Source organism: Chaetodon auriga, chromosome 16 (assembly GCF_051107435.1).
Source record: "Chaetodon auriga isolate fChaAug3 chromosome 16, fChaAug3.hap1, whole genome shotgun sequence".
Lineage (NCBI taxonomy): Eukaryota > Metazoa > Chordata > Actinopteri > Chaetodontiformes > Chaetodontidae > Chaetodon > Chaetodon auriga.
In genome coordinates this window covers 24,290,113-24,302,456 of record NC_135089.1, presented here as the reverse complement: position 1 = coordinate 24,302,456, position 12,344 = coordinate 24,290,113, and the positions used below count along the sequence as shown (strand labels likewise).

The window sequence follows — 12,344 nt, the reverse complement described above, 5'->3', positions numbered from 1 at the left end:
CATAATTCAAACAGTTCATAATTAATAATTTCAAATTTTGAACTAAGTTCACCATTCTAAAAATGAATTAGTTCATAGTTCTTTTTTCCATATGTTGCTGTGAGCTATTATTTTTCCTAATTATTCACACAGCCCATATAGAACCACAGACAGCAATTATTTTATCAGTTTTAACACTGTACTATGCGTCAGATTTCATCTTCATATCCAATTTTGAATTATTATCCAACCATGGTTTACAATAGCATTGAGGGGACAGCGTTTCCCAATTGCTGCTGTAATGCTTTGTTGCTGTCCATTCAGTTCACACTAGTAACAGCTGCAGCTTTCACCCCATGTGACACATGCAGCGGTGCGACGCTGGTGGCTGGTGTTGCCAGATTGGGTGTTTTTTCGCTACATATTAAGGCCCGTTTACGGTGTGTTTCTGCCGGGTTGTCGCCTGGAAGGCTCTTTAGAAATCTGGCACCCTATTGAACGAAGTTAAACTGAGAGAGCGTGCCGTTCACAGACACCAGAATGCACGAGTTCAAAGTAATGGTCATCAGGCAGTAATCCGGTGCGGTCAGTTCACGTTCGGCCAAAATATGAACGAGTTCATGAACTATCGTTCAATGAACGACCACACACACACACACACACACTGACAGGTTCACATGCACGCGCGCGCTCTCAGTGCAACAGACATGCATTCAGAGAGAGAAAAAGAGTGATTTGCTGCCTCTGCACTGGTCTGACATTTGAGCTTGTGCTAGCAAAATGGTAGCTCCTATCAGAAAAAAACACAGACCATCATCGCTGTAAGGACTTCCTGAACGATTGGGTTTGATTTTGGTGTTTCTACATGAAATATTTTGTTGACCCTTGCAAGTTTAAAACAGGGGTCTGTTCTGCTTCTGTCAGAAAATCTTTGTATTGGAGTCAATGAGGAGCAGAGACAGACGTGGCTGCACTTAGAGGCTGCTAATTCAAATTCGGTAAATCTCTCAGGTTTTTGGAGCACATTGTGAGAGACAGAACAAATTTGTCTACAAATGTGGAAAAAATCATGTGTGTAGAGTCTGAATTGTGGCTGGGAGGAGTGTGGAAAGAGAAAAAATCTGGACATTTTTTCGGCTCTCTCCCACTCTGACCATTGACGTCACCCACTCTAACATGAACATTCCATGCAATACACACCCATTACAATCTCAAAATTTCTCTAAACATGATCATGGTCATTGAACAGTGATTGAGCAAAAACTGTATGACCTATCAAAACATGGAATAATACACCAATACACAAAACTTGTGTCTACAGTTTAAAGTTTAAATGGAGTCTCTAGGTGAAAGTATGCCGGAGCAGTAGGCAGTAAAAAAAGTCCAATGATTTGTTAGTTTTTTTTACCTCCTCCCATTCATTCCTTATGGGAAATTTTTCACAGTTTTTGCGAACTGGTATTTTAAAAGTAATAGCACATGGATCCCGATCAAGACGCACATTTTGATTGATTTGATTGATTGATTTGCCTGGGTCCTCTCAAAGCTGTAGGACTAGTAGCGAATCGAAATTTGACACGGAAGAGGAATAATAAAAAAAAAGAAACACGCAGCATAGCAGTAGGGCTTGAGGCTTCACCTCGTGGCCCTAAAAACACGCAGGATAACAATAGGGCTCGAGGCTTCACCTCGTGGCCCTAACTAAGGCTATCAGAAAAATATAATGTACCTAGTTACATTCTACCACTCACTACCAAGTCTGTGTTGGTTAAAATCTGTTTTCATCATCATTCACTTGACTTGCTATTTAATTTCAAAAGCAGGCCTTTTTTTCAATGTTTGCCCTGATTTTCCAAGTTGCAAGAGCCAGTCTCTGATGCACTTTATGTGTTTGCACATTTGCTTGGATAGAAAGCATTGTTTCATGCTACTTATTTTCTCTGTAGTGTTCAGTCGGCTGTAAACTTCTAAAATATTTTTTTCTGAAGGTGTGGAGTTGATTAAGCAGTTCCTTACCATTTACCGCAATGTTTCCTATGTTTCATTTTCCCACAATGGCAGATGCTGGCTGCTGTTTGACAGTGTGTGTGACCATGGTGACCGTGGTTTAGCACATATCATTCTTCATCTCCATTCATTTTTCACATTTTAAATTTACATTTTACAAACATGTACTTGAGTGGTCTCATTATTGATGTTTTTCTTAGACATGAACCAGTAATAACAACTCTCCACCTCTCTGTAGTTCTGTTTTATGTATATGGTGCATATATGGTGTAATTTTCTAAAATGCATCGTCAAAAGTGTATAAACAGAGCAATTAGAAACATAGGGACTTTCAAACCTGCCCCTGTGAATCATTCTGATGCACATGGTGGGTCTGTGGTAGTGAGACTGACTTTGGACTTCTTAACACATCTCTGACAGATCTTTTATTTGTCATGACATCATTAGCTCAAAAAATATTGTCTTTTTACTATTAACTGAAACGTGGCTTAGTGAAGGTCACTAGTGAAGGTCACTTCATGTTAGGATCTGGACTATCTAGTATGTTAGTTCCTGTTTTGTTTTGGTAGCCATCCCGAATGTGTCTAAGTGTACTTGACTTACTGTGTTTTTACCACCCTTGTGATTGTGTGATTGTGTTCACCTGTGTCTGATTTAGTTGTCCTTCCCTGTCTATTTAAGTCAGTGTGTTCCTTTTGTCTTTGGGGCATCACCCCTTATATGTGGCTTTCCTTGTTCCTTGAGAACCTTGTAAGTAATTCCTGTGACTCATTCTTAGTCTAGTATCTGTGTCCTGTTCCCTTGTAGCTTTCTTTCTTTCTTTTTTTGGCCTTAGTTTTGTTTAATAAAGAATTTGGACTGTTTTCTCTCACCGTTTAGTAAAGTCTGTATCATTGGGGTCACTCCTTGCCTTTTGCTCGGCTGCAAAACGTAACAGAATGATGCCCCCTGAATTGAACCCAGCAGACTTTGTTCCCCATTTGGAAGAAGTCAAAGATATTGATGTAGTTTGGCACTTTTTGGGTTTTTATTGTTCTGATGGTTCCCTGGACTCTCACTCTAAGTTGGGAGTTGTAACTTCTTTGGAGACTTTTTTGTTTGGCCGCATCTGGTTTTGGGCACATCCTGACATGTCAGAGGTGTTGTGCAGGATAGGGTCCATTAAAGCCAGTCTGAGGAGGCAATCGGGTTGCCATCTGGTTGTCTCAGCTCCCGAGTCATCAGACCCACTGCCTGTGTCAACTAGTCACTGCCCTGCTAGCCTCTCACCAGTTCCAGCTTCTGAGTCAGGGGGTCCCAGTCCTGCTAGCTCCCTGTCAGTTCCAGTCCCCGAGTGGACTAGTCACTGGTTTGCTAGCTCCCTACAGTTCCAGTCTCTGAGTGGGCTAGCCACCGGCCTGCTAGCTCCCTGCCAGTTCCAGTGTCTGAGTGGGCTAGTCACCGGTTTGCTAGCTCCCTATAGTTCCAGTCTCTGAGTGGGCTAGCCACCGGCCTGCTAGCTCCCTGCCAGTTCCAGTGTCTGAGTGGGCTAGTCACCGGTTTGCTAGCTCCCTATAGTTCCAGTCTCTGAGTGGGCTAGCCACCGGCCTGCTAGCTCCCTGCCAGTTCCAGTGTCTGAGTGGGCTAACTACTGGTTTGCTAGCTTCCTGCCATTTCCAGTCTCTGGAAATGGCTACCTTTGTTTTGGTAGCCATCCCTCATGTGTCCAAGTGTACTTTGCTTCCTGTGTCTGATTTAGTTGTTCCTTCCCTGTCTATTTAAGTCAGTGTGTTCCTTTTGTCTTTCGGGCATCACCCCTTAAATGTGGCTTTCCTTGAGATCCTTGTAAGTAATTCCTGTAAGTCATTCCTAGTCTAGTATCTGTGTCCTGTTCCCTTGTAGCTTTCTTGTTTTGTTTTGGGCCTGAGTGTTCACAGTTTTTGGTTCCAACTTGAACTGCACTCATCTAGATGTGCTTCTCCTGCTTTTAGTTTTAGTTTTAAACCTAGTGTAACTGTTTTCAACGCAATGGATTATGATATTACTGAATCAGACCCCACTGCCATTCCAGTCAGAATTTCAACCAGATCTAAGCTGCTGCATGGAATACTCAGATTAATTAATCCAAATAATTTGAGTCCAGTTACCCATGTCTCCACTTATAGGCATTACCCTTCTGTCTAAAATGCATTGAGCTTTTTCTCTTATACAATAGATTTACATTCCTTTAAGCTGAGGAGATGTTTGGGCTTAATGCATTTAAATACAAGAAGACAGTTACAGAAAAATAAAATTGATCACATAAGCATCTTTATATCTCAGATGGAGCCAGATATCTTTGTTCTGGCTAATGGAATCCTGGCTTAAGAGAAGTATTAGTGATGCTGAGGTGGCTATCACTAACTATAATTTATTTACAACTGACAGGGTGGCCAGGGGTGGCGGTGTGGCTGTTTATGTTAAATCCAGACTCTCATTTGCAATTTTAAAGAGAATCTCAATTCCTAATTTCTTTTTATTTTATTGTCCTTAAGGTTGATTTTGGTCACAGCAATCACATAACAGTTGCAGGTGTTTATAGGCCCCCTTCAGGCACACCTGAGGCCTTGGATAAGTTGGCTGAGTTCCTGTCTCCTCTAGTAACCTCAGAGCTAGTTATTTTGGGTGATCTCAATCTTGATTAGTTATCGTCTGCATCGAACAAGCTGAAAGAGATTTGTATTGGTATGAATTTGACAAAACTAGATTCTAAACCCACACAACCAAATCCACATGACATCTTAAAATCCACCTTTGTTGATATCATACTCTCTAACAAACCTGGTAAATTAGTCCTTAGTGGTGTTTTTGATCCTGGGATAAGTGATTACTATCTTGCATAGCATTACACTCACATTAATGTCATCATAAAAACAGAACAATACACGATGCCTCCTTTCATATCATCATTTTTAGAATTGATGTCCTGTGTCACACTAAATAAAGAGTGGTGAAAATGCACTATTCTAGTATTAGGTCCCAGAACCTAACTGAGGACCCTTGCTATACCATGTAATTCATTACCTCTTCATCATACGTTCATCTTTCATTATCCAAAAGGATCCTGATGTCCTTTCCAAGTGTTCCACTGCGTGATCTGTACAGCTTAATATGCTGTGATGAGTGTGCATCCAATGCTGACAGGAAGGTCTTCATCAGCTTCACTCGAGTAATTCTGAAGAACTCTGCACAGATCTAAAAGAGGTCACAGTGTTCATGGACACATTCAATATTCTAAGCTATGGCAAACAGAAAATGTTACGTACAACAACCTAAAATTTTTGCTGTCTACAGACAATTTGTTGACAAAAAAGAGGACCATTTAACAAAATATCTAGTCAACACGTTAAAAAATACCTGCCTGATCTGGCAAAAACAACACAGGACACCTCTCCATGACATCACATCAGCAACAAGTGGTTTTCTCTTCAACTATTTCCTTCTTCTGGCCTATGTATTTTGCTGATGCACAGAGGTCTTGAAAGTCACACAGTTCACAAACAAATGTACCATGCACTTCACGTTTTTGAAACTGTGCGCTCTTGAAAGGTGGGATTTTAATGCACCAGTTGTCTTGAAAGTGCAGATGCAGTCTGTATGCAGGCATGGTAGTGGCCAAAATTATCCCTGGTAATATCGAAGTCTGTAATACTTTAAGAGCACATCTTGACTGGGATAGGAAAACTCACACTGCCTCCAAATCTTATGAAGCAAGGAAAAGATAAATGCCAACAATATACATAATTGCTAGAAATGCATCCAAATTTTAGATCTATCAAGCCATTTTAAATTCAAATTCTAGATTTACATTTTTAAACATATTTGTGTAGCATGTGTAATGGAGTTGATGAAAATGAAAAATGAGGAGTTATTGTAAACTTTGTACTGGTCCTTTTTTATCAAGTGGTGATCACTATGTTTAGCCAAGGAGGCTACAACAGCTGTTTGCTGGAACAGGATTGTCCTTTTATTACACCCGTTCTTAGGCGCAGAACACCAATAGCTCTTTTTTTTAAAATAAGCAAAATTAAAAAGAGGTATCCCTTAAAAGTCTCTCAAATGGGCCAAACAATCTTCAATACACAGGTTAAAATCGGTTAAAAGTCTGGCTAAAACAAAGCACAAGGCCTGATTTAAAACCGATTTCAAACAAAAACCCGATGTCGGCGGCCTTTCTGCTCCCAGCTCGGCGCCGGCGCCACTCTGGCTTCCTCTCCTGAATGGTTCCATAGGAGGACGGACCATAGGCCAGGATACCTGGAACCACAAAAAAACCCCCCCAAAAAACACAGCAGCAGTGGGGAGTACACGACACGTTACAGCTAAGACGCCTTCCCAAAGGGTACTTACGTGGCTTGGCAGAGCTCCTCACTCTGCTGCTGCCAAACAGTCGCATTGTAACACTCTGGGCTTCGTCGGCTCGGCTGCTGCCACCACCCTTGTCCGGTCTCTGGCCCACGGCTGTCTCAGGTGTAGCCCTCTCAGGCGGTCTCCCCACTGCTCCCTTTGTCGGTTTCGTCCTTCTCTTCATATTTGCCGCTCGTGTCTGCACCATCTGACGCCCTCCTGTGCACCTGCTCTCCTCTCGCTCTCTTGTTTCCGTGTGCGCCCCCTTTAAGTCCCTCCTCTTCGCATGCAATTGGTTGCTCACCGCTCCAACCTTCAATTCTATTGGCCAGTCTATATAGAGGTAAAGCACTTCACAGGTGCAGGTCATCAAACTAATGTCAATGAAGGCCCCGGCCAGAAGTAAAACAAACTCAAAATCACTTCAATCTAAAACCATGCAATAAAACATAATAAAAACAGCACTCCAAACGTGTAACACAATAAAATCATGCAAAAAAAAAATCATACACAATAAAAACAGAATGGTTGCACAAAAAATAACTTGTACTTCCGCCGTGCGACACATGCACATTCAATTATTTTTAAAACTACATAAAAATTGTATTTCTGCAGCTGATAAATTTCATGTTTTATGATCAGGGAAGGAAAAGTCTTAGGCTTAGGAATCTAATTAGGAACAAAAGAAACTGGATGCTTCATTACCTAGACTTTGTCTAGTTAACTTGGCACATCAATGTTAAACATGCACAGACAGACCTTACTGCTAGTTAACTTAGCAAAACCTGCAGCTAACTGACGTCAGAGCAGTGCAGCACATGTTAGCTTGTTAACACAAACCAACTGACAGAGGAAAAGGCCACAGAACGTTGCGCACATGCTTTGACAGTAGCAGTTCTACTACACAAGTAAAATATGTGCTAGCTGTTAGCTGCAGGTAATTAGTTTACTTTTGCATTAAAAGATAACGGGTTCTCTAACTAAGCAGTTAGCAAGTGCAACATAGACTTACCGAGTTCATTTGTGGTCGATGCAGAAATTATGCATGCAATTAAGCATTGTGTAGCTGGAACAGGTGTGCACTTTCCGACTCTCCCTGCATTCACTGGAGTTCCAGAGAGCGCATGTGCAGTAGAGGATGTTCGAGACTTCGAGTAGTGGGTCAAGAAACGCCTTAGCGCACAAATGAAAGGAACACATTAAAAACAACACTGTGCTATAAACTCACATATATAAACTTTTCATTACAATGACTTACAGATAGAAGAGCCTCATAAACATGTTATATTGACAGATTTAGTTGAGAATTGTTTAAGCTTTTGGCAGGATTGGCTAATTTAAGCTGCTTGTGAGTGCTGTGCAGCTTACATATGTCATGATATACACTCTAATTCATAATCTGACATGACATCACTACTCCCATGCGAATGTCTACGCATGCACAGTGGCCTTTGTTACTTCAGAAGATGCCCTAATCAGTTTTTGAATGTTTCTCAACCTAAAACTTTCAGTGAATTGCACATTTTATTTGTAAACTTGAAATTTGAAGTTAGCTCAGCTTTTTTCCAAAATATTTGTTCACTTTGAAAAAAATGTTAGAATAACAAATTTGAAGTTGGGCTTTTAAGAGTGTAGCAACACAACTAATACTTGGTAAATCAGCCTTAACGGTTTCACATATGAACTTAAATGACATACCCTGTATTGTTTCGACACGATCCATGTCTTTAGTGTCTAGTCTAGTCTAGTTTCATCAGACTTTTACCAGTGGTCACCCTAGCAAAAAACCCTAATGTAAACACCTTTCAGCACCACAGTGCATGATGTTTGCTGCTTGGCTAATCCACGTTAAATCGGCATTAACAGTTTCACATACAGGAAAATTTAATTAACGTACCCTGTCTTATTTTGAGATGATCCGCATCTTTAGTGCCGTATCACTGGACCTTGCGAATGGTTAACGTCGCAAACAACCGTAACATAAATGTCAACATTCAGCATTGTGGCGCTAAAAGTCTACTGCTCTGTTAATCCACAGGAAAATAAAAGCTACGCACCTTCACCAAAACAAAACAACAGTCATCTCAGAGCACTTTGGTACTGAGGTTGTGGACTCAACCACTAGCATGAAAGTTGTATGCCTCCATACATTTGTATGTTTTCATTTGTTTTCCAGAGTAGAATGACGTCTGAATGAACAGGTAGTTGCCAAACTTTACATGAACATATTATTGAATTTTATTACTCTGCTACTTGGACTGGGCCCAGAATATATAACAGATCTCTTAACATCCTGTGACACCGAACATGATCGTAAATTATCTAATCATCTACTTCTTGGTGTTCCCCGGTCAAATTTTATGACCAGAGGGGATCAGGTTTTTGCTGTACAGGCCCTCAATCTCTGGAACGTCCAGTAGAGATTAGATCATCAACTTCTGTAACTTTTCAAAAAACATTTAAAAAACATTTTTTTAATGGCATTTTTATATTGTGTCATGTTATATATCTGCAAGAAGAGCGGATACAATATAACACACATTTATGCACAATATGTAATACATATATGTGTGTGTGTGTGTGTGTGTGTGTGTGTTTCCTCCTCTATTTTGAGTTATTGTATGTTTATCTTGGTTTTATTGTCTTGTGAAGCACTATATATATATATATATATATATATAGTAGTAGCAAATATTCAAACGAGAACTTTGAAGGCCGAAGTGGAGAAGGGTTCCATGTGAACAACAGTTGAACATATTTTTTTTTTTTTTTTATGTTGTTTTAGTAGTGACCTTTGTCCACAGTGAATCACCTGAACAATTTGAAAATGGCTAAATCTCTTCTTCTTTGTTCTCTTTTCAGTTGGCAAGCAACAAAACTGTGCGTCACAGCCAACATCTGGTCAAGGAGTGGGACAGACAGCCCGGCTGACCAAATCCTTATTTCATGATCACAACATCGTCTGACAAAACCAACATAAATACAGGTTAATTACAACAATTGTGGCGTATCACTGACTATATCAATGTTTAAAATGCATGATCACAGAAAAAGTTAGATGATAGAATGTGCACTTCTACTTGGCAGCAACACAGCTGACTGTGACTGGACAGCTACACACTGCAGGTTACCCTGCCAAGTGGCAGCGCGCTGTTTACTGTGTCTTCAGCCTTATTGACATTTAAACTGAGCGATCAAAGGGAAAGTCAGAGGTGACTAAAGGTTGTCCTCTTAACTTAATTGCAACACACTCCTGACCCTCAATGGACAGTTTATGTTATTGCTTTGGAGAAGCTCTGTTTAGCTTGAACACACTCACTGTACACACTATACAAGCTCGGTTTTTGGGCAAGAATAAAAAGTGAGTTTAGTCTGCGTGGGGCTGAACAACATAAAACAACATAAAACAAATAAAGACAAAATTTAGCAAATGAAATTTAGTTCATTGTCCATGCAAAAAATTTAGCATGGACAATGAACATGTTCTAAATTACATAATCCAGCCCTGGGTGTTGCTCAGTTAATTTGATTACCAATTTAAGGTGTTGGTGGTTTGATCTCGGGTTTCACATCTTGAAGCATCTTTGAGCAAGATGCTGAACCCTGAAGTGTTTGTATGAGAAACTATGTTAGTAGCTTTAAAGAGAGCAAAAAACAGTAGAACAGTTAAGGTCATTAGCAATCTAAGTTATACAGTATTGTGCATTTATATAAATCTTGCACTTATTGTGAGTAGAGTGACAGAGGACTGGGGCCTAATTGCATTATTTGCAAGTTTTATGTCCTACACTATACTATTATCTATTCTACTAATTTTTTTTTCTTTTTGGCATTTCACTTATGAATTCATGCTTGCATTCATTGTTATCAGTGTGACATTATTTTTGTATTTGTCAGTGTAAAAAGCCTGCTCAGTGTTACCTCATAATGATAATTACAATATTACAAAAGATAATAATTGCTAGTTGACTTTCGTGCAGTTAGGAAACCCAGATCTGCTGAAAAATACATTACATTCTCTAAAATTAATCAGCTTCATTATTACACTATATATCATTTATAGCAGGCTAAAGGATGCATTACATCGTCTTTAAATTTCTGGTCTGAAGGAGTATTTTGACACAGAGCAGCATTGATTAATATGATGGATGCATATTTCTCAGAAGTGTCGTGCCTGAATTTGAAAACTTTCTCCTGTATGCTTTTCCTTTTTTTAATCAGAACAACTATTCTTGCCTTCAGAATAGACTCCCACCACCCTTACTACTGGTCACATACTCCTAATCTTTAAACAAGGGAACAAACAGTGAATCCTGAAATCACTACCAGGCAACCACACCATTTAAAACATTAGAGCAACAAGGATTGGATTAACTAGTTCCTACATGAAGTGACTACAACTAGGTACTGGCAATCATATATAACATGACATTGACATAGAGATTTGTTTTTACCTGGCGTAAATATAGGTTGTTCAAATGTAGAGACCAAGCAAGCAAGAAGACTGAAAGAGACACACCTATAATTACTGATTATATGTCTATTCTGTTCCATGGAAGAACCAAAAGAGGTGTTATCCAACAGAAATGCATTAAGAATGGGGCACTGGCATCCACCAGTCAGGAGGTCGTTGGTTCAATCCCTGGCCTTCTTGTATCCTATCCTCATAAGTTTCCTTGGCCAAGATACTGAACCCTAAAACTGCCCCCGATGCTGTGCCATCGATGCATGAATTCATACGTACGTTGCTTTGGATAAAAGCATCTGCCAAATGACTAATTGTAATTGTGAGTATGAAGGCATTAGGGGCTACAAATGAATGAAGCAGAGAAAGAAATAACTGCATGACTTTAGGAAGGAGGAAAGAGATCCAATCTCGTTCAGGATAAAGTGTTATGTAAGTATAATGTATTATTATTTTATTATTATAAAAATCTGAACATGTATTACCCGAATAACATTTTCAGGTTAACCTCTCATTTTAATACCAGAATTAAGTGGGGGGAAATAGGGGGTAGAAATGACATAACAAGGAGTTGTTCGAATGAACATACATTTATGTACTGAAAATCTGATTTTCTTATGCTGTGTATTCAGACGACATTGATTCACTATGAGTCAGGGGGAGCTGTTGAAGTACATAGCGTGTACATAGTGCTGATAATTTTGAGAGAAGATCACGACTCGTTCAAGAGAAATGCTTATTCTACCTATAAAAAGACACACAAAAGCTTCCATCATGTTACTGTCTTTACATTAGAAAAACAAAGGAAATCAGTTGATTGGAGGAAATCACTTGCTACAGTCATTATGACATTTTTTCACCAAATTTTACATTAACATTGGCAATTTTAAGTTTTTGTTTTACAATGTAATGAGTGTACACAGGGGTTTTATTGTGAACAGCCGGAAGTCCTATTATTCTTGCTTCTGGTTGATCAGAGGGAGTAGAGTCTCCCTGCCTGACAGAGATACCACGGCCACATGACATAACAGATGGAGGAATGGTAAATATAGATTTTGCTGTCGCTATGCATTCATTACCTTGTGATGAACTTCATTTTATTTTAGCCTGGCCTATGACATCTGACTGCTTGATGCTTTCTGTAGCCAGTCTAGTTGAAAACACTGCTGAATTATGTAATGGATGAACTTCGGTGATGCTACAGTGGAGGCAGAGCCAGTCTCCATCTGCTAAGGGACCAACAGCAAATATTTTAAAGTGATAAAATGTAAAATGCTGCCAAAAGTGGTCATATTGAAAAATACTCTTGAAAACTTATTGATAGTATGTATAAGTAAATGCATGTGTAATTGGATGTAGCAGGTGTTACTAGCACAACTGGTTGTGTCAGTAGATTGAGACAGAGAAGTATTGCTTTGTGTGAAGCCCTATAGTCAGCGTATTACATAACTGAGCAGTTTGAGCCTGTGAGCTGTCATCCTGCTGCTGATACAGTGAGATCATAGAGAACAGGCTAGGTGAGGCCATG

The 12,344-nt window shown here is 39.7% G+C and overlaps 1 protein-coding gene across 1 annotated transcript in view; it reads left to right on the top strand.

Moving 5' to 3' along the window:
• The window catches only part of fbxl16 (F-box and leucine-rich repeat protein 16), a 117,517-nt gene that overhangs the window by 77,276 nt on the left and 27,897 nt on the right, over window positions 1–12,344 (top strand). The window contains exon 2 of the mRNA XM_076751843.1: window positions 9,214–9,337. The gene's annotated coding sequence lies outside the window, so the exon portion shown is untranslated. The remainder of the gene's footprint in view (window positions 1–9,213; window positions 9,338–12,344) is intronic.